Genomic DNA, 23,132 nt, shown 5'->3' on the forward strand with positions numbered 1-23,132 from the left:
TTCGTTTGGTTTGACAGTTATATCATGCCGTATTTTTCTTTCTCAAAGCTTTCATGCTGTTCTTGATGTGAAAGCTTAAGCTTTCTGTACACAGCTTTTATTTCAAATGAAAAGCTGCATGGACTTTTGTAAATATCAGACTCTATATTTAATTTTCTCCTCACAGTTCACAAAATGGCTATTTCTATAATTCATTCCATGTTACTTCATAAAGAAGATTATTATTGCAGCATACACCCATCAAAGTCATCTTGCTCATCAACAAAACGTTGTTTGTAGCAGCCACACATCAATGAAACTTCAAGCCTGTGACTGTTGCTTTTCATAATTATATTCTCTAATCCCCCTTTACACACGAGAGCTCAATTCACTTCCTGGTACAATGCATTAGCATACTCTTCAAATCCATTAGCGGTACCACAAGATTTGCAGCATCTATCTCTCTTCAAAATAGTGTGTTATTAAGTTACTGTACAGCAGGCTGAAGACTATGAATATTTTACATCCACTGTATGTACCAAGTCAGAGAAATCAATCCTATTCTTCTACCATATTGGCCAATATTCTAAGAACCACTTATGGACTTTGTTAAACTTTTGTTGCAGGCACAAAAACATCACAGGTTATATATAATAGTGGAATGTAATCACTCCAACCATTTTTAGCCCAAAGCACTGTTGGGTGGGTGATCTCAACCTGCCACCACGCTAAGTCAATCACAAACACATTCAGCAAAACAAAATCAATTCACCTAGTGAATTACTGCTAAGAATTAGGTGACAAAGATATTATCAAAACAAACAGTAGAAAGTTTCAAAGCACCCCACAGAGTCTAGAAAAGGCTTGATTTATACTACAGCCTTTTTGTTTTTTATTTTGTGTCCCTCTCCCCCAATAAATATTTTGAAGCATCTGAGACAATTTACTGAACCAGTTATCAAACATTCATACTAAAATTCATTTAACCTTTTTGAATTAGTGATTAAATCTGCATGAACAGTGCAAAAACCATGGAGTACCCTGGTTTCCCACCTTCACAAGTACAAGTCCAGATGAAGATGGCCTCAGTTAATTCCCAGCTCTCACAGCATCCACCACTGATGAAATCCAAGGCTTTTTGAAAGCCATAAACAAAGAGTCCTTTTCTGGAGATTTTTTCCATGCCAGAAATTCAGGTGGCTTTACGGAAGTTCTAAACTATCAGGTGGCATATGGAGCCTCTATGCTTCAATCAATACGGAGCCTCTATGCTTTGATCCAAAAAAATAGCAGCTTTGCTTTTAATGTTATTGTAACACCACCTGCAAAAGAGTTTGAGGCATTCTGCTTGGCAGTAACTGATGCCCCAAGCATTAAGAGTGCTGATGGAACCATATTGGTCTCCTTAAGCTTGCTTATGCACAACATAGGGTAAGTGAGCAGAAAACAGTACACAAACACAGGCCACAACATGAGCTTGTCCTTTCCCTTTTATCCTCACCATTCCAAAGTCAAGGCAAATATTATTTTACCAAAAGTTTTTCCAACAGGAGCTAACCTTTATTTTTTTTTTTTCCTTCTTTTATTATTTTCCTAGTTCAAAACCCACGCTTTGTCATTTTTCTGCTGCACATGGGAAATGCTTCTAAAAAACTTAAAACATAAAAACAGTAAATTGCTTTATATAAATTGTTTAATCAAGATAGCTCTCAACCTTACATACAGAAGCTCTTTTTTCAGAGTGGTCTTCTTATCTCACCAGTTTTAAAGCTGAAATGACTGAAGTAATTTAAGGATGAGCAATTTACTATCATCAGAAACTTTTCCTCAAACTGAATTTGAACCCTTCAGGTTTCTGTCAGTTTGCAATATCCATTAGGCTACTTTTATGGGTCTGGCAAGCTTTAGGTTCCTACAAAACAGCAATGCTTCTCCTGTACAAGATGTCTGTTATCAAAACAGATGCTGACATACCAAAACCAGCAGGAATTCCTCAACTAAGAATAACCAAATGCTCTCTCATAGGAAAGCTGTTTTTCTTGAGCTGCCTGCCTCCTTCTTCGGACCATGACCACGTAGACAACCTATTGTTGATTCATTTGCTTCATTTAGATAGGAAAGTCATCTATATAATAGCTGCCATTATATTAGTATTTGCATCTGATACATAAGTAAGTTCCTTTTGTAGTACAGCATGAAGGTTCTATCCTATCATCAGCAAATTTTCAATTTACCCTTTGAGAAAATTAACCACGGGGTAAAGACTTAAAATAAACAACAAACAAAACAAATATAAGGTCAATGTTTAGGGGAAGGGACCACTGTTCCATTACATTTGAATTCATTTCCCCAAGTTCTGAGAGCACTGGATGCAAAGGGTTTCCATTCATCACCTCTAATTTACTGCTACAAATTACACATGATTCAGTGGTATCTGCTGAGAGACTGAATGAGAGAGAGGGCAAGTAATCAGCAGTGTAGTTTCCAATAATCAGCCAGATCAGCATCCATCAGAAAGTACAGAAACTAGTACTCCTCATCAAATTCCATGCTTTCCTCCCATTTCCCTTTTACAAGGCCTGAGTGAGACAGCAGCCACAGCAGGAAACATTAATCTCACTAGTTAGTAGTAATAAGAATAGCTGCGCACAAATAACCTCTCTTCCCCATCTTCACAGTATAAGGGACAGAGATTTCACAAAGAAACTCCTGTTATTAGAGCCATGACATGTTGTACAAGAAGAAAACAATGAAAGAGTCGGAAACACCAAGGAACAATTTAGTGGTAACACCCAACAGGAGTTATCAAACCTACTTAGCAGCTGGCCTGATAAGCAGGTAACAGAGTTTGAGAGAACTCATCTCATTATATCCAGGCACCAAAAGTATTCATACAGAATGAGGTAAAACACAAATGTTACAGTATACACACTGCCTTTTTAGCTTTTGTATATTTACTCAGCATATGCATATAAACTTTCACATGTAGGCATATTTTGCTCTCAGAAGAACAGTTGCTGTTTTTATGGTTTTAAGATGTTTTATGCCACTTATTGGTAAATGTAATCTGCTCCCTGTGAAAAAGGTTCACTGAAAAGGGTAGATAAACTATAGGCCATCCATCCCTGTAATAATTGACTACTTGCAGTGTTCTGGCAGGAGTCAAGACAATCACCCTAGAGTTGAGTCTGGACCACAGAACTCCATGATAGACTCTCATGAATACTGTACTCCTTTTCTCTGAGAACCCAAATCCTCTCCGTAAGTGCTGGCTAACGAAGCCTTTCTCCATTGCAATAAGAGTGAGAAATATGTTATAATTTTACAAAGAGGGACAAATGAGGCCTGAAACAGTCTTTCAACATTTTAGAAATGAAAGAGCACATGCTTTATAAAGAGGGTCAGAAGAATTACCCTCATTTTACTAAGGTTACTGAGCCATTCACTTATCCCTAGACACATCTTTTTACACCTTTACACACTTTTTTTTTTTTCCGTTGCTGGTAAAAAGACCAAGGAGCAGTGACTCATCTGAGCATGTTCCATGACTTGCCTCTTCTGAGGCAAATCGAAAGTTTGAAACTAAGAACAAATGACAGAAATCACTTTGTCTTGAAATCACCTAATGGGATTTGGAGGTCTCTCATACCTTAAGCACAAGTCACACAGGGTGTCATTCAACTGCCTGAACACAGGTGTCTAGTGATACTGTAGATGCTGTAAAATATTTTACCTGTCTTTCACCTACCTCTCCCAAATGCTGTAAAATATTTTACCTGTCTTTCACCTACCTCTCCCAAATAGCATATGTATCTCATATATCCAGTGTTGTATTTCCCAGCACCGCACAGATGACTTCGAAATCTTCAAAATCTGGAGACCCAACAGCTTTGTGTTTCAAGCTCTGGAAGTCACAGGCCCACTGAAGTAGCAGTTACTGGCCAGCTGATGTTCTGACAAATTACTTGTAGACTTGTGTTGCAAGGCAGATCGGGGTTATAAATAAACACTCACTTTCAGAGGACGACTTAAAACAGTTCACTGAGCAAATTAACAGTTCATGGCCCTGCAGATAGTTGTATCAGCACAACTGACAACAAAGCAAGAGGATATGGTTTGGGGGTGTGACTGAGCAGGTGTAGGTGGAACACCTCAGGTTTTAAACCCCTCTTACAGTTACTTAAACTTTGAACATATCTGAAAAAGTCCAACCCCCTGATTCTTTAAAAAAAAAAAAAAAACTGTACAGAGGTGTTTTTTTTTTTCCAAATGAAATAGCAAATCATGAAACCAAAGAAAACCTTTCACAGTATGATTGCAACAAATAGCGTGAAAGCATTAACATGGTATTACCAATAAAAAGGAACAGTTATCAATAACAACCTGTATGCTGAATCAAAACAGTCCAGTAAAAGGGAAATTAATAAAATTGAATGTCTTTCACTCTTCTGCCTCTCCTATTCCTACATAATTTTCTCATATGAAGCAAAAAACAAGGAAGTAAGTAATATATACTGAAGAAGGTGAATGTAAGAAAGTAGGTCAAGTCCTTTGATTATCATCCTTCTGCACATATTAAGGATCATAAACATTCAAGAAAATTTAAACTGACTTTCTGTGCCATTTGAACTTAAAAGACACCAATGAACATAACTATGCAGATACAATATAGGTGGATTAGTTTTCAGCAAATTCATTTATTGGCAGCACACTGCAATTATCAACAAGGTGAATCAATATGCATGAAGTACATTGGCCTACCTATGTATGACTAATACAAACAACTTTTGTTGTACTCAGGGTCAAGGAATGCCATGCTGTTGCCTTTTTTTTTTTTTTTTTTTTTTTTTTTACTCTGAGTTCTACATCAGTGCCAAAAGCATTCACTCCTTGCAAAATGGAATTTGCAAAGCAGAGCTAAGGATTCCACCCTTTTGTCAACAAACACTGTTGTAAGCTGGAATTTCTCTCTCATTAATTTCAATGGTCTTGTTTCAAGTCATTAATGATGAGAAGACTTAGTGTATCTTCAGTTAAAATACACATCATTTCAGTCATTGTGCCCTGGCTAAATTGTAAGAGCAATAATGTGTTAGAAATGTGGTAGCTCACCCACTCATTTCATACCAGCAAAAAGAAGCAATCTTTTTACTAATCCAGACGGCCACCACAAGATGTTTCTCTGTAAACTGCAACGTTCACATGATTTGAATAACTTAGACTTGGTCATGAAGAAGCAATAACAATGACAATTTAGTTGTACTTCTGTCACAAAGTCCTATATGCTTGAAGTGAGGTAAACCTAGACCAGTACCAGTTTCAAAATTTTATTTAACTAAATACAGTGCCATAATTTTCACTTACTTCTGGTCATGCACTCAGTCTTGTAGCAAGGGATTCAGCCTCTTAGTTCTTTCAGTAACAGGTCTTCCACAGCCTGCAAGGCCATATCCATCATATCTGAGCAAACACTGAGAGTATAGTATTAGTATTTTCCTTGCAGTCCATCTACAGACAGTGGAGAGAGAGGTGTGATCCTTTGCTTTAGAGTGAAATGCTGAGCAAAAGCTTAACCCAGGTGTCCAGATTTAACCTGAAAGCAGTTTATCAACTACAGAAGCAAAACAATTGTCTCTTAGGCTAAAGTTAACTACCAAGAATAGCCTTAAAGCAGCTGATTTTCTAATTTGCATTTGATATGTATTAAAATAAAGGAAATAATTATTTACTCCAACAATATGGCCAAAAGAGATAACTGTGTCCTAACATTTGTTCTTTGTCAGTTGCAGCTCCTTCATCCTACTGGAAAATATGCTGTAGCTGCTATATGACACAGGTTCGTAAACACTCCTGTCCTAACTGAGTACTGCTTGCTGGAGTCAAGAGCCATAACAAGTTGCGGACATTCACAAGTTATAAAAAAGAAATTTTTCAAAGCGTATATTATCTTCTTCTTCCACAGAACTAGGCATTTTGCAGTCATTCTCAGTGATATAAAAAAGAAAGAAAAAAAAAAAAGAATGAAAAAAAAATTAAAGCTTTCCCTACAACTTCACAAGCAGTGGCAGCCATACATAACCAGAAGTTAACATTACCTTTTTGAAGAAGGGCTTTAACATCAAGCTTAGAAGTCAGTCTGCCTGTCTGTCTCTGTTTGTCTCTCTTTCTCAGCTTTCGCGTGTGATATTATTATAGCTGGGGCAAAATTCACACACAGGAAAGGATGTACATTCATGAGCATCAAAAAACAAAACAGTACCTCAGGCTACTAATCAGCTAACTAAAACTAAACTCTTGGAGCTATTATTCCTCCTCCTCTTTTTTTTTTTTTTTTTTTTTTTTTTTTTTTCTTTTTTTAATGATACCATGAAGTTTATTAGGTATTTTGTGAAGGAGACAGATCATTTGCACCAAATGTAATTTTGCAGGAAATTGCCACATAAGTTTAATCCATGTTAAATTTGTAACGTTTAAGATCAATAGGTGAAAACTTAACTTATATGAGTTATGCTGCTCCCAGAAGGCATAATAGAGGAGGCATTGAGGCTTATTGAGTATGCATCTGTTTGCAGCATTTGGTCCATTTTCTCTAAGACCAAAAGAAAAAAAAAATCTGGTAATGTATTGGCATTTGACCATGTTAAAGTCCTAAGTGAATTCACAGTTTTAAACTGTTCTTCTAATGGCTTTCCAGTAACACATTTGTTGTCTTGTAGTAAACAATAGATTTTAGTAAGTCCATATTATATTACTTATCTTACAAATGGAACAACTGCCTCTGAAAGAAAGAAAGAAAGAAAGAAAGAAAGAAAGAAAGAAAGAAAGAAAGAAAGAAAGAAAGAAAGAAAGAAAGAAAGAAAGAAAGAAAGAAAGAAAGAAAGAAAGAAAGAAAGAAAGAAAGAAAGAAAGAAAGAAAGAAAGAATTTATGGTATCTTATTACATAGCAGTTATTCCAATGAAAAGATGACTAGAAGAGTGAAGAAAATGAAACGAAAAAGAAAGCATCTTAACTAGGATATTTTCAGCATAAATTTCAGACAGGAAGGCTTCCAATACTTATTTAAAGCCCATTCAATATTTTTGGACTTCTTGGTGGCCTAGTCTACTCTTCTGACATTCCAGAATTGTATTTCTGTCTCAGTCAATTCTGTTTACCCATTATTATCTGTTTATCCATTCTGTATATCCATTATTTTAAGCTGTCTTGTATAACTTCACAATTTGCTTTGGAAAAAAAAATAAAAATAAAAATAAAAATAAAAATAAACTCTATACACACATTCAGGATAAACTTTGACCTTTGTTATATCTCTAGCAAGTAACAAAAGAGGATCTGCTCTAGGAAAACTTGAGAATTATCAATACATGCTCCTGAATTCAATGAAGATAAAAGTCACTAGAAGTTTGAATTATGAAAAAAAAAATACAGACTGACATCAAAGCAACACATTTTATTTTCATTTTGACCATTCTAACTCTTTTTATACCTCTACTGAGACCATGAGTCCCCACCTGGAGTACTGTGTTCAGCTCTGGGGTCCCCAGCACAAGAAGGACATGTACTCGTCAGAGCAAGTCCAGAGGAGGACCCTGAGGATGATCAATGGGTTGGAGCACCTCTCCTAGGAATACAGGCTGAGGGATTTATGGTTGTTCAGCCTGAAGAAAAGGCCCCAGAGAGACCTCATTGTGGCCTTCCAGTGCCAAGGGGCATATTTCTAAACTTAAAGCTGGAACTTTCTGTTTTGAAAATGTCAATATGAGATGTTCTGGCAGTTCAAAAGCTTCCTCCCATATACACAAAATATTTTGTAATTTGAAAAGCCTATCCAATAAGACCGGTCCCAAAACAATTCATAGTGAAAAACATTTGTTATTAAGAAAACTAATTTTTATCATACAATTTGAGGCAAAAAAGATAATATTTGCTAGACTGTCAAAAACAAGGGCATATGTACTGCCTTTCATTCACAGAGGAAGACAACCTCAAAATGCCTTGCCAAGTGTTACAGGTATTCGTATTTTAAACAAATTTAGTCTGACACAGAGTGTCTATTACCACTTGCCTAGAAAGAAATGCTTGTCACTCAGACCCCTGTTATTCCCTGTGCAACTGAGGTCTCAAATTTCTGGCAATGAAAAGCTTTCTAAACACCCACAACATCATGTATTCTAGACACAGACATATCTAGTTTCACTCCTTACATATGAGACTCTTATCATCTCCATCACACACCTCGTAGCTTTACCTCCAACAGCTCTTAGGCTGGCAGCACAATGTCTCACTCCAGAAATCAGGCAGCTGGACACAGCTGGGTGGCTCTCAGGGCAGTTATGTTTGGCACAGCATTTCCAGTAAGATGCTGTACCAGGGTGTACCAGGGAACACAAGCCTCCTAACAGCACTTGGCATGTCATGTAATCTGGTGCAGAAGGAACAGGGAGAAAAGGACGGGACAGAGAAAGACCTCTTGTAGTTACATGAGTCAGCACTCAGAGCTTCACATGTCAGGTAAGAAAAGTCCTGAGAGGCCTATATCCAGCTCCATCAGGCACATGTAAATGTGCAGGGTAGGTGAGGAATGCTACGCCTCCCTGCTACAGATACCTAAGCAGGCAGTGTGAAACACTCCCACAGCGTTCCACACATTCCATTTTTTCCTCTTCTTACTATATCCATGCCCAGCAGTTTTTAAATACTGCTAATTTGCCATGCTTCCAATATCAAAACACAGATTTGGATAAAAAAAACTTATAAGTTAAAAAAAAAAAAAAAAGCAAACATTTATTTTCTATTGAGAAACTGTTTTGACTTTATTGTCCTGGCTTAGGCTTGCCCTCATTTCACAGACCTGAGAAGAAAGCAGAGTCACTTTTTAAATGAATGCATTGAAATTCTTCCATCACTGCAATGTGCTCATGAATTGCTTCAAAACCATGCACACAGGAGAGGCCAGGACCTTTCAGAAAATTGTGTTCTGTTTCTTAATAGATATAATAAAACAGCAACTGCAAGCAGACACAAATCCAAGTTTATCCTGCTTATCTATTTGCATTTAGGTCAGACTTGAAAAAGTTTACATGTAAATGCAGAAAATAAGGTATTTTTTGCCATTGCTCCCAAAGAAGAACCTACATAACCATGCTTTAATCTCGTTGCCCAGTTTGCACCTATCTGAATATATTAGGTGCATGCAACATGATATTATACTTAGACTGTCGTAGCCTTGCAACTGGCCCCAAAATACCAGTAAGCAAAATAATATAATAGAGTCCAACGTGCTCAGAAAATGTGAAATGTGAAAGGACAAATCAAGGAAAGACCTTATTTCTGCCCCACCAGTTTAAATGTTAATAAAGACCTGTAGAAATGATACTTTCCTGTGTGTTCTGACCATATTGTAAAGAGAATGGAAACATATTCTGGTATGCCAAGCCCAACCAAAAGTATCAATACTGAAAATGGAAGATAATGCAGTCTCTCCTGTAATACAGTCAATGTTAAAAATTATAAGTACCTTAAAACGTCTCATAAACAGTATACAGCTCACACATGCTCAGACAGTAGGCTGGTTAATATTTTATAGTTTATCTGATAAAGTTAACAAAAGAATTTAAGTCAGAGTGGAGGCATACACTGAATATTTCATCACCTTCTTAATTGCAGAATACAGACAAGACAGTTTTTTCCCTTTGGGAAAAATAAATGTTAAAAGTTATTACTGATGGGAATCAGTTTGGCAATTACGTTAAATCCAACTGAAACCAACCAGAATCGAAGTGCTGAAAACATCACAGAGCTAAAACATATTCAACCGACTCTATTAATTTATATGATGAAGCAGAAATGTTGATAGCAGAGCTTGTGTAAGTCATCAAGCTGAGGTTACATTAACAGAGAAGAAAACACTGCTTTGTGCTTTTTTTCTTACAGTTAATTTGCAGTCTTCAGAAGCTGCTATTCTTTTTCACAGCAGACAATATGATATACCTAAGGCTTTTCATTCCAACTTCTGATTTAAAGGTCTTCAGCTTGTGCTACAGACCTTAGCCTTGACGCCAAGTGCAAATTAGCTTTAAATCAATGAAGCTGATTAAAGCTTCATTGTGACTGAGCCCTTTAATACAGGGGGGAGAGGAGAGAGAAAGGGAAAGACCCACTTGAACATGGCAAAAGAGCTGCCTCTCAACTTGGAACATATGTAATGCCTTTCAGCTCCACTTTACCCTGACAAAACCATGAAGGGTTTAAGGCCATTTACCTGCTGACAGGATGAAACCAAAGTCCCAATTCAGTGAGAAAGGCCAAGAATCAGAGATGTTGCTATGCAAGCAGAAAGTAAAAGGTTGCTTTCAAAAATAGTGGGGGGAAGAGAACAGGGCAGAGAAGAGATAGACATCAAAATATCTCTCCAGGAGGAAACCAGAAAACAAACTTTGCACCCTGCTGTAAGCAGATTTTTTTTGTTGTTGTTTTGTTTTTCTTTTTTTTTTTTTTTCTTTTTTAATGCATAAGTTCCTATTTAGATAAATAAGCTGTAGACAAGTTACAGTGCTATGAAAGGAGCTAGCTCTTTCATGGAGTTCCTTTCTCAAAACAAGCCACTTGTCTCCAGGGGCTCTCTTTCACTTGGAATGCAGACAACCTGCCAGATTCACCTTTAAAAAACAATAACAGTACCAAATGAGAACAGGGGAAGATCCTTATGCTACTTTGAATACCACCGTGGGAATCCACATCGCACAGATGTTGGGATTGCTTTCCTTTCTTTCTATATCCGATAATATTTAGAACAGCCTAAATATGCATAGCTTCAACAAAAAAAAGGTGATAGGCTCTTTTTCTTGTACATACATATATGGGAATTTAAAAAAATAAAAATAAAATAATAATAATTTAAAAAAAAAAAGTTAAAATACAAAAATAAGAACAGAGTACTCCAAGATACTGAAATTTACTTCTTCCATCTGATAGTCCTCAGTATATTGCTAAATTACACTCAAAGTACCAGAAAAAAATTCATCACCCTCTCCTGTTTGAAATCTTGAAGATTAATTCTTCCTCTGATGACAATTCGTTGTCACCCTGAGTCCCTCAATCTGTTACCTTTCATCTACAGGCATAAAACAGGAGACAAGAATATTGAAATTCCTCAGAACATAAGAGTCTACAAAGGGAAAATCAGTTTGTAAGATGCTGAAAAGATAAAAAATAAATACAAGTAGCAACAATTATATTTTAGATAAACAACTGAATATAAGAGCAGGCAGGCAAGAAGATTAATAATACAGTATTTGACAGAGATGTTTGAATAGATGGTTGGAAGAAATGAACTGATGCAAGGAAAATGATACTGGATAGCTTACTTATGCAAAAGTTAAGATAGTACTACTTAACTCATGCGTCCCTGATCTATTTATTTTACAATCGTTCTGACTAGAGGTCAGTTTAACACCAGCATCATATTCTACTAACTTCAAATAAGCCACAGTAGATGGTAATACGTGTTACAGAATATTTAAAAATTGTCACAATGATTAATTTGCCAAGAACTTCTCTTATTTTTTGAAGGACATTGCAAAACTCACAGATAAACCTGGACTTCAAGACTAAAAGCAGTAATTATCTCAGATCAGAGCCCAACACAGAGACAAACTGCCAGTTGCAGTGTCCAGGTCCATGATATTATTGCATGCATTTTGTGGGCAGAGGGCTTTATAAAGGATTATGTCATTGCCCATTTTCATGAGTTATCAAAAATAGTTAGGGGAGCAAATTAATCTTTCATTCCAGGTAGACAATACAAATTCATGAACTAGCTGTGTTGACTACACTGTAATATAAACATTCAGATCTTTGATGGAAGATTAGTGGCTTCAGTACAGAGAATGAATGCTGCCTCACCTTATGCAAATAAGGAAACTAGGCTCTCACCTCTCTCATCAAGGCAGTGCATTGTCCTGAGTCTCCACAGACATTTTGTCAAATTGACCAAGTACAAGGCAAGGAGTTAAATCTGTACAAAGTTACACCATAGTAGCTGATCTCTTCCTGAAGCAAGCAGATATACTTACTGCACCAACATTAATGCTTCTCATGTCATTTTAAAATGTTAGTGAGCATCCCAACCTCTGCAAGTTTCACTTTACCATAGATTTGGCCAGATCAGCAATTAAAGACTACTGTAAGTGAAGGGAAATCATCTTCAGTGATAGATGTTTCCCCTTTGACCTGTTGCACACTATATGCTATGATTCTTTTTTCTTTTCATTTTTCCTCTGTGTGTCAACATTTCCCTTATCGTTGAAAAATGTTTAACAGAATTTGTCACCCAAATCTTCCCTAATTGGAATTTACTTTGTATGAAAATAATTTTGCAATTTGAATAACATGATTAAGCTTTTTTTTTTTTTTTTTTTCCTTCATCTAAACAGAATTAGGACTTGGGGGAATTGTGCGTCTTAAAGGGTGTTTTGTGCATCTTAAAAGGTGGGAGCTGATAAGGTAAGAACATTTTCTGTAGCATTAACTAAATGGCCGGATATAGAGGGGTTACGTGTAATCATTTTTCATGTCTCTCTAAAAATGCATTTCAGTTTTGAAATGCATAGACAAATAGCCCAAAACATTACCATAGGACAGCATTGGTAGGTAAACATCTGAATAGATATCTCTTAAAGCTTTTTAAGCTATGGAACAAGACTGCCTGTCCTACAACTGCTAGAAGGAGGTTAGACATCAAAAATTGACTATTTGCTGCCAGTACTTCCTGTAATAGGAAACAGAGAACAAATTTATAGGAGTGAGTTTTCAGATCAGACCCTAGCACGTCTTAGGATTCATTTTAGAGATCTTATTTTACATCTTGCTGGACTCCACACAAGTCTCAAAAGTGAGAAACATCATTCCTTAATTTCTAACCTGGGAACAGCCTCTGGCATGGAGCAGTAGAATAGGCAGAAGAACTGGTACAGCCACAGTGCTCCAGACACAGAATTTTACAGTATCCCTACCAAAACAAACCCGTTATGCAACTCAGGCTCAGACCTGGTAGCTTTCTGGTACCCCTGTGCCAAGAGATGTGGCATACTGCAGAACATGTTTTTTAACGACTACACCAGAACTGCTACAGGAAGGACTGGTAGGCCAGGGTTAAAAGAACTAAAAGTACTAAATGCAGAGAAAGTTCAAGTGCTGATAATTAAAGGAAACCTAGATAATTACAGGAATACATTAAAGACTGAAAAGATTCAAACACTACTACACATACCGTAAAACTCCACAGCTACAGTCAGAACAAATGGAGTTTTGGAGAGCCTTCAATATAGATAACTCCTAAACACTTCTGAACAGTACTTAATCTGCCAATAAGATAGGCATTTGCTAAAGTCATCACAACAGTTTTTGCTGGGGTAGGGGGAAACATGATCCAAACACCTTAGTGCGCCAAAGAGGTCTACGCAATTTTAATGTGGTCATTAGGGATCACAGAGCTATTTCCCACTATTCTAACATAGCAAAAGATATAAAAGAAAAAGATGCTTATGCTTGCGATTTGTACTGTCACAAAGTAAACCCAAGTTTTTTCATGACTCCAGATAGCATTTGTCTATAATAACAGGTTCTTGGGAAGTGTTTCCCTACATTACAAAAATATCTTAAGGATCAGTCAGATGAAACCCACCTATCTCAAGACAAGCAGGATACTCCTGTCCAATCTTCCAGTTTAACAGTTTAAGACCAAGAGTCTCAGTCACAGTAAAATCATTTTGGACTGCACAAAGTATCTGTAAAGCCAGTATCATCACTTATAACTTTAAATGTATATAACCTGGTTTTCAAAGTATTACAAACTCACCTCTTTATTGATAAAATTTTCCCAAATTAATAACTGTACAATCAAAACAAATGAAAGGAAGGATATAAAACACAGAACAGTTAGTAAAAGGGTTAGTATAAGCTAATTCGTATACTACAAAACTGACAGAGAAATGTAGGCAACGAGAAAGGACACCGTGTTTTCTGATTTATTTGTAATCCTCAGCTAGTGAAAAATGAGCTGGGATCACTATCTCCTGAAACACATCTGTACTTTGCCTAAGACTGTAGAAGTGCAAATTCAAAATTCTGCTGTGGAATTTCTAAATGAATGCAGCCAAAACATAGGCCTGAGCTTGTTACTCCTTGTTTGTTTTTTTTTTTTTGTTGGTATTTTGGTTTGTTGCTGTTTTTGTTGTTGTTGTTGTTTTGTTGTTGTTTTGTTTTATTGTTGTTGTTTTTGGGGGGTGTTGTTTGTATTTTTTTTCTTGTTTTTGTTTGTTGTTTTTGGTTTTTTTTTGGTTACCTAGTACTAAGCATGAAGACAAAAGCATCACCTGAGCAGACCAAGCACATTCTTTTTTTTTTTTTCCTTTTTTTTTTTTTTAATTTAATAAACCAGGATGAGATTAAGTATTTGGCTCGTATTCTTATCTCTCAGGCAAATGCTGCAGTATACAAGCTCACATTACTATTGCCTAGACAACCCTGAAAAATACAGCCCAAGCAATATTCTTGCGATAAAGCCCTTAACAGAAATTAAATGTAGGTAATGTTTCAAAAACAGAAGAATGAATATAAACCTAATCTGAACAGAAATGTTTTTAGACTTTTAGACTGTTTTAGTTTCACTTAAAATAGCCTAAAGCTTTTCCTGAAGTGTCATAAATTCAGATGACCACCTATGCACTGGTGCTTATAGATCAGAAAACTGGTAAGGCTAGTCTAATTAAGGAGAAAATATCATTAAGAAAATGTTGCAGAAAAAAATCAATTTTTTGTATACAATGTATACATCATAAGTTTTTTGTTTGTTTGTTTGTTTGTTTTCAGGAAGGAACAGTTAGAAAATACAGAAACAGCTTCATTTTATTTTGAAAAGCACAAAAAATACCATTTTTAAAATTAGCCAAGTCAATTAGGGGAGGTCATATTTGATGACAGTAAAGCAACCAAAAGGAAACTGATCTTTCTGTTCCTCTTCTGTGCAAGACACAAAAAGAAGGAAAAGCCTTGAAGAGTTTAGAGTGGGTATTACTATCAAGAAATCAAATGGGTGATGATACGGAACTGCAAGAAAAGTGCAACAGGCCACCTATTTGAAATTTGTTTTTCACACAGTTAGTACAAAAACAACCGTTCCTGCAAAAGAGGTCAATCTACCCACGCACTAATCTCCAATCAAGCGGCACTCTGAGAATCAAAATGTGATTGCAAATCTCTTGCATGCCAAGATGAAGGAGTTTTTTCATTTCAATCTATTACTACTAGCATTTTACATTCATTATGGTCAGGGGGTGAAGTGAGTACTAGGTACTTGCTGGTTCTGAATGCCAGCACTTTCTTGATTATGTTGCTAGAGAATTAACATACAGAACCTGCATTAAAGCAAATGGCTCTCTTATAGCCACTTTCATAGTGAAAGCTTTCATACTAGTCTTACTTTTTAACCCAGAAGGTCAAAAGGTTAAAAGGCTAAAAAATAGCAGTATAACCTATCCATTACTACAAAGAAAAATTTAGAGGACCAGACTTTGTGCATTACAATGACACTAAAGCTTTTTTTTACTTTTGTAAGTATTTCTTTAAAATATGGTCAGTAGAATAGCACTTCTTGGCTTCGAAGTGTGGGGCTGTTTCATTGTTCTTGTTTGCTTGTTTTGTCTGTTTGTTTGTTTTTTAAGCTGTCATTTGGCAAAAAAAATAAAAAGATAACAATAAAACTTACAGAATCTTTAGGACCTTCAGGTCCATAACACACTAGCACAAATACTAACACTTGACAACAGAAATTGCCATTATGACAAGTTACAATGGCTCCTACCGGGTCATTACAATCTGCAAACCTTGGAGAAGATCCAGAAGGGACCTACTGAATGCACTAAAAAGAAAGAGGATCTTACCTACTGCAACAAGTGGGAAAAAAGTAGTCTTAAAGAGTTTAGGAGCATATGACCTTAGTTCTTGCAGAATTTTTGCCATTTACATTGTAGATATACCACAACCACACCAGTCATGGGCCAAAGTAGTGACTCTATCCACAGCAGAGTTAAAGCATACCTCGTGTATTAGGAGGTAGATGCCCAGTAAATGAATTAAGGGAAAAAAAGCAAGGGAAAAGACAGAAATGTTAATACAAATGAGAGAGTGTACATTATTAGTTGTTATTAGCTGTATGAGAGATTGTTTGGTTAATCCAATCATTCTTTGAGAGAGTAAGCTTTGTGCAATGTATTGTACTATGTTAACATAAAACAGCTTCTTTGAATTTCATACATCGTAGTGATGTTTTGTTTTTTTCTTTTTTTTTTTTTTTTTTTGAGTTTACCTACTTTTTGTCCATTGGACTTAAATAACTTCAAAGAAAATCTTAAAACATGTATGATTTTTCTCAAGAAGTCGGATTTACAATTGTTTTGAATGAGTAGGTTTTTCGTTTGTTTGTTTGTTTGTTTTTGTTTTTTCCTTATCAGAGCTGTGGACCATAATTTTCTGCATGAAAAACAAAAATTGTATTCATGAACTAAATTGGAGAGTGTAATTACAGAAAACCAGGAGAAGGTGTTATCTGCCTTGCTGACTAAGACCTGTGGTGTACAAGGGATACAAAAACTAAGACCATATATCAAGAACAGCAGGCTAGACTACCCTTTCTAATGCCAGTTGGAAAGCTATGAATACCTTGCAATTCTCCTTCCAAAGTCATTCATGTGAAGCAGTAAGGCTTTTGAGCCCATGGAATTAAACATTTCCAACCTTTAAGAACTCTGGAAAACCTTCCCTCCCTGAGATTGGGGCTTATTGTCACATATCATTTTTCTTTCTTCCATAACTGCTACCAAGATGCAGGGAGACCCACACGATAGGAATATGACTCCCTGCAAAGTTATATTCAAGGGAAAAAAATGATATGTAGCAGTATTACAACTTGTTTTAATATCTACAGTTCCAAAAAGACGACAGTGCTACTGGGTGTAATATCATCAGCCATTAAACATTCCTGCCAAGCAAACCACTTTGAGCATATGCTTAACCATTGAGCTGCTCGGTAGGTTAACCAACGTATTTGCTGAAGTTAAGGGCACATCTTTTAAGCAGTCTTGTGGATTCAGGGGCAAAGACCTTAAAATAGATTAAACACATATCCATAAAACATTGGCTTTCTCTGTTCCCTTTCTCCTTACTGCTTCCCAGTATTTTGGAGAATCCATTACAAAAGCTTCAGCATGGTACTGCATTAATGAAGATTTATGGTTTCCAAATCCTAGTTCACTCGCATACAACCAACTGACATGGTGCTTAGAGTATACATCAATTGCTTCTTTTAGGTGCAGAAATAAATACCTGTTAGCATTACAGACTTTGGGGTAGATGTGCCAGCCTCTGCCACCTGCCAACCTGGTCCCATTCCCTGCTTTTACAAGCTCTAAGTCAAGGTAGTCCTTGACACATACTGAAGTGATCTTATGTTAATGGGAATCAGAAGAAAAAGTTCCCTCACACAGAAATTAACTAGCTATTAACAAACAACAAACCATACCCATTTCAGCTATCCAAGAAACAGAATTAGATAATTTGATGCACAACAGTCTTGTGGTTATTTAACCAGTAACAATCATTCTAATAGTAAGCTTCAGCTGTCACCAACATTACAATACAATACCAACACTTTTTTTTCCAACAGAAGATAAGTGGTATTGGAAGACAAATACATACTCTGCTGTTAAACAACGTATATGTATAATGTGTTAACAGATTTATTAGACTAAGTACAGACACGGAACCATGCAGACATGGCCTCACAAAAAACAAGGGTTTTCATGCCCCAGTGATAGTTCCATATTTTGCAGGTTTTCAGTGGGAGATTCCACTGAGGTTCACTTAACCCAGTTTGCTGCTTTGCACTTACTTCTTTCACTTTGTTTCTACCAATCAATCTTGCTGTATTTGCTGCAGTTTCAAACAATGTTTTCAAAGCAATTCATGAACTCAACAAATACAAGGTGCATACTGTTACATTAATTCTAGTCAAATCAAGGGAAATTCTTATTTTTATGTGGTCTGTTTCCACAGCAGTGGACAAGTCAGCAATCCTTTAGGAATCAGAGTCTACAGTTATCAAATATTTCATGGGTTCAGAGGACGGGTTAGACGACCATCTGTCAGGCAAGAAATCACTATAGGTGATTTTGCCTGAGGGTAGGGAGATCGACAACATAGACTCTTGAGGGCCCCTCCAGCTATGTTTTCTAGGGTTCTTAATTTTCTATCTTTCTAAAAGCTCAGGGAGGATAAACCAACAAGTACTTCCTTCTTGGTACATAGCTTATGGCATTAAGAACAGCAATGCAGAATTTTTTGACATTTATACAAAGTTTCATGTGAAAGAAAGCAGTTACCTTGCTCAGGACACAGCCACATTGTGAAAAATCTGTGTGGCAAAACTTCTCCCAGTGTGAAACTGGAAAAATTCTCCCAGCATGAACAGGCTAAATCCCCCAAATATTTGGAAGCCTCTTCCCCTTCTTCTACTTCATATGAATGAACTTCAGACAGAGGTTACAGTTGGTAATATACCTCGAAAAATGAGGCTTTGTTTTTAGCTGATATTGCCCTGGCATTTAAGGAAGAATACACTCTTCCCTTATCATCACAGGCCAAAACTACCTCTAGACTTACCAGTTCTGCTGCATATTATTTGACTGCAACTTTGCGTGGTATGAGAAACAACAGTGTCACATTGCTGCTATACATATCTTATAAAAGAGAAATTTAGAAAATGCCTGAGAGACTTACAGGTACATTCATACTACTGAAAGTCATTGTGAACTGTGACAAAAGATGTTTTTTTAGGGAAAATTCCAATCAACAGTAATGGAAACATCTAGTTGTCAAGAAATACTGCACAGCAATAGTATTATTTCAGGACTGTAGCACTCTAGAAGAATAGCACTGGAGAAATATGAATCTGTTCATGATAGAAGTATTTTACAGCTTCCATTGGTTGATTGTAACACAAGAGTTGTCACCCCAGAGCATGTTACCAAGCTCATCACAAAGAAGATTCCACCAAAAGTAATTTGAGCTCAAAGTGAGAAAACAGGGAAGCAGGTTAAACAGGAAAGAAGGTAGGTATATACGTATTTGATATGAGTTTTGCCCACCTGGAATTCACTCCTGAGCATCAGCAACAGTTTTTGGACAACAACCCACCTGGGTATTAATGAAACTGATTCCCCAGATCCTGCCTGTCCCTTCTCAGTGCACTAGGGAATGGTCATTAGCATCCAACACATCTGGGGGCTCATTAAACAGCAAGATGCAAAAGAGTGGAGGAGGGGGGAAATCAGGAGTTTATTTCAGTAACAGTCACTTTAAAAAAAAAAAATCGTTTATAACGTAGAACTCCCTCCAAAATTAGCTTACACACTGATATAAATTGGTTTTCTTTGTGGTCTAAAATTGACTTGCAGTTCACTACTTAGTCAGAAAATAGCTACTGAAAAGCACTGGCCTCAGAGCTTTTGGACTGTGGACTCCATTCATCGTGTAAACAAATGCTTCAGATTTAAAGCTTTCCCATAATTGTTATGCTAACCTTGGAGTGAAACCTCTCCATTTGCATTTGAAGGAGCTAAATATTAGGCAGGAAAGAAAGTGGTCTTTTTAAAAGCATGAGAAAATGTTCCTTCTTTTTGGTCCTCAACCATCTGGGCAGGCCCTGCTCCTCTCTCTCTCTCTGGTAAAGGCAGAGAGAAGGAAAAGGGGCACGGATGGCGGTAATCTTGCTGAAAGAGAATTAAGAAATTCCTTCAAAACCTGAATGAGACTTCCTATAGGGAAGGGGAGTCTGTAATCCAAGGAGATGTAAGAGGTTGAAGGCAGTGGGGAGGGAACACAGACAAATACATCACTGAGCTAGTGAGTGATGTAAGAAGCACCTGTTTTATCATGTTTTGCTCTCAACATGTTCTGGAACCCAAAACCAGATTTCTTTATAGACCCTGTACACGAACCCTGCAGCTAATAGGATGTTAATGTTTCCTCTTTCACTCTTCTAAAGCTTATAAGGAGTATTTGACAGTATGTGCATGCACATGCATACTTGTGTGTACCCATATGGGCGAGTAAGCACAATTAAATCCAGAAAAGAGAGAAGAGCCATGGATTTCAGTCCAAGGTTTGTGATGAGGGAGTTTCATCAAGTATTTCTGCAAGGCCAAAAAGGACAAAATTTGCATGGAAAGCTCACCATTTTGAGATGTCTAGTAGTACAGTCTAGATAAATGAATCATTCTTGTTTTCAACCAGCTCTGTGAGGGGGGCTGCCTCTGTCTCAGCACAGGTCAAATGATTTCTCCACGGTATTCATTCAGAGTTAGAGCTGCAATCAGGAGAATAAGTGTTGAATATAACCACAGTAAGCGTGTAATAGAGAAAAACAAGACTGACAACCTTCTTAAAAATAATCTAGGCCAAATTATCTGCTGGCACAACTCTGCTTTTGAAGTCATGCCAGCAGGGAGTTTGGTATTACATTTTGAGCAGCTAAAGGAAGTTATCACAACACGTTTCCTCATAACCAAAACAAACACAAATAATTGATTGTAGTAGAAGCAAATTGAACAAGAATTACCAGATTATCATCAGCCAGAACAACTAACACAACTGGCAGATCAGCTAACAAAAGCCAGTTGCGTTAGCTGTGCTACTGATTTCTGCCTATTCTCCATCCACTTCTCTGCAGAGCAATGGATCAACATTCCCATTGCATTTTCTGTTAATATCATAAATAAATTGATGGATGAACCAGCAAGTCAGATTCACCATGTCTTGGTGAGAAACAGACTAAATTTCCTCAATATCTTCCATTTAACATGAACATCCAGGATTGCATTTGAGTAAAGATTTCAGTTTCTAGAGAGCATAATTATGGAATATTGTTTGCCCACTTTACTGCCAGTTAAAGTAATTCTATCATATTTCATTCCTGAGGCCCACAGTACCAAGCAAGGAATCTAATTACCAGGAGGACCCCACAGAAATTTCCTGAAAATACCAGGAATCCTTGTAAATTCCTGTGCAGCCCAAGAGGAAATCAAGAGCCACCAAAACAGTAGCACTGCATTCATAAGCATCATCTTCACACTTTAGTACACAAAGTGAAATGGCTTTAAACTCAATTCACTTCCAATTAGAGTGGTCAGTTAGGATACAAAAAGCAGGTAAGACCAGGCCTTGCTATCATCTGGACAGTTACTGGCTACCTACCTAAAGTCCCCCACAAAACTTCAGGCAGAAGAAAGGTGGACAGATATAAGGAAAACTAAGAATCATGTTTCCTAAATGAAAATAACACAAACAAGAACAAAATAAATAAATAAATAAATAAAATAAAAAATAAAAAAGACATATTTACTAGGCTTTGGGGTAATTCCTCTTTTGGGAAAAAAAAAAAAAAAAAAAGAATGTTTGACTCCCTCCCAGTAAAATAACAAAACAGAAAAGAAGACATTAGATTAAATTGTCATCTATGTTTTCTCTACTGGCATATTGAAGAAGGTGATAATGAACTCCCAACTTTTCTTCACCATGGGATTGATTATAACACCTTTAATATTTTTACTGCATGCATTATATTCTAGCAGCAATTTTTACAATTTATCAGAAACTATATTTAATCTCTGATTTTCTATATTTATTTTACTCACAGTAATAGCAGAATGTAGAAATATTCTTTGCATTTAAATAGATTAAGCAGTGTATATACTGAGCAGTACAAATGCACCCAAACTACCTTTTTTCTAACCATACTGTATGTACTCTGCAGAGCCTTTATTTTCTCAGTTAGTGCAGGAATGTAAAGTCAGCTCTATCTCATTCATGTTTCACAAACCTATTACCAGGTGAAGTAGGGGATGGAGCAAGACAATATATGCATATCATAACAGTCTGGATCCACCATACACCAATTCCTAATTCTGATACACCTGAGCTTTAAGATTTATGGGGATGACATGAGCTTTTTGTTCTTTTCCTTCACAGAAGATACCTTTCTTTCAGACTGAAACAAACCCTAGCAACATCTCCAAAAATGTAAACGTTCCAAAGAAGCTAACAAATATTATCCACTTTTGACAATAGCTTATAAACCAGATATAATTAATTCAAAGATTTGTTAGTGGAATGCATGAAGTTTTGGCTCTCAAACTGTTAAAACAGCACAAGCCCAAGAGGAAGAAGGTTAATAATTCACTTTCTGTCAGTTGTTCTCAATTCCCATTTCACCTGACCCTGTTTCTGATGGTTCTTCCTAGTTCCAGATTGAGGGGCTGGCAGTTCACTGCCCATTTGGTTATTAATAAAGCCTTTCTGGTACTTGTTGGTGTCTAACTCTAGACAAAATGGAAATACTTCATCTCCTGTACCCATTATGGAAAAGTACTATTTCATTGGAGGTTCTGTAAGGAATCCAACACTATACATGTATATGTATATACATAAGCTATGGTCACTGGTTCAAATGCAAGGCCATTGTCTCCAAAACCAGATGCTTCTGCAGCATCTCTGGCAATGAGCATCATAGTAACTTTATACTGTCCTTTTTGTGCCCATCACCAGACCCACCACAGTACAGGTTTGGACAGAGACCATCTTCTCCAGCAGCAGCGAGCTCTTCCTCAGGCAGTTAACTATTCCGTTCCCCACCTCCCTGCACACCCAGGGATAGTTTTTCCCTTATGCAATAGCCAGCTGCTCACAAACATAACAGATGCTCAATTTGACTAGTTTTAACCCAAAAGATATAATTAGTGGTGATTTAACAAAAACACAATTGAACACAACTGCACTCCCAAACTTAGATAAACACTGAACTTGAGCCCACAGGGTTATGTATAGTTGAAACCTGAATGTGCAAGGGGCTTAAAGTTTTCTCATTTTCAAAACTACCTTGTCCTTTTCCTCCCAAGAACAACAGAAGTGTCATTTCCCTCAGAAAAAAAAAAAAAAAAAAAAAAAAAAAAAAAGCCTCATCAGGAAAGGAAGGCTATCTGTTTAGTTCTTTCATATAGATCATTGATTTTTACTGCATGGCTATATCCTTGATGTAAT

Source organism: Anas platyrhynchos, chromosome 2 (assembly GCF_047663525.1).
Source record: "Anas platyrhynchos isolate ZD024472 breed Pekin duck chromosome 2, IASCAAS_PekinDuck_T2T, whole genome shotgun sequence".
Classification (NCBI taxonomy): Eukaryota; Metazoa; Chordata; class Aves; order Anseriformes; family Anatidae; genus Anas; species Anas platyrhynchos.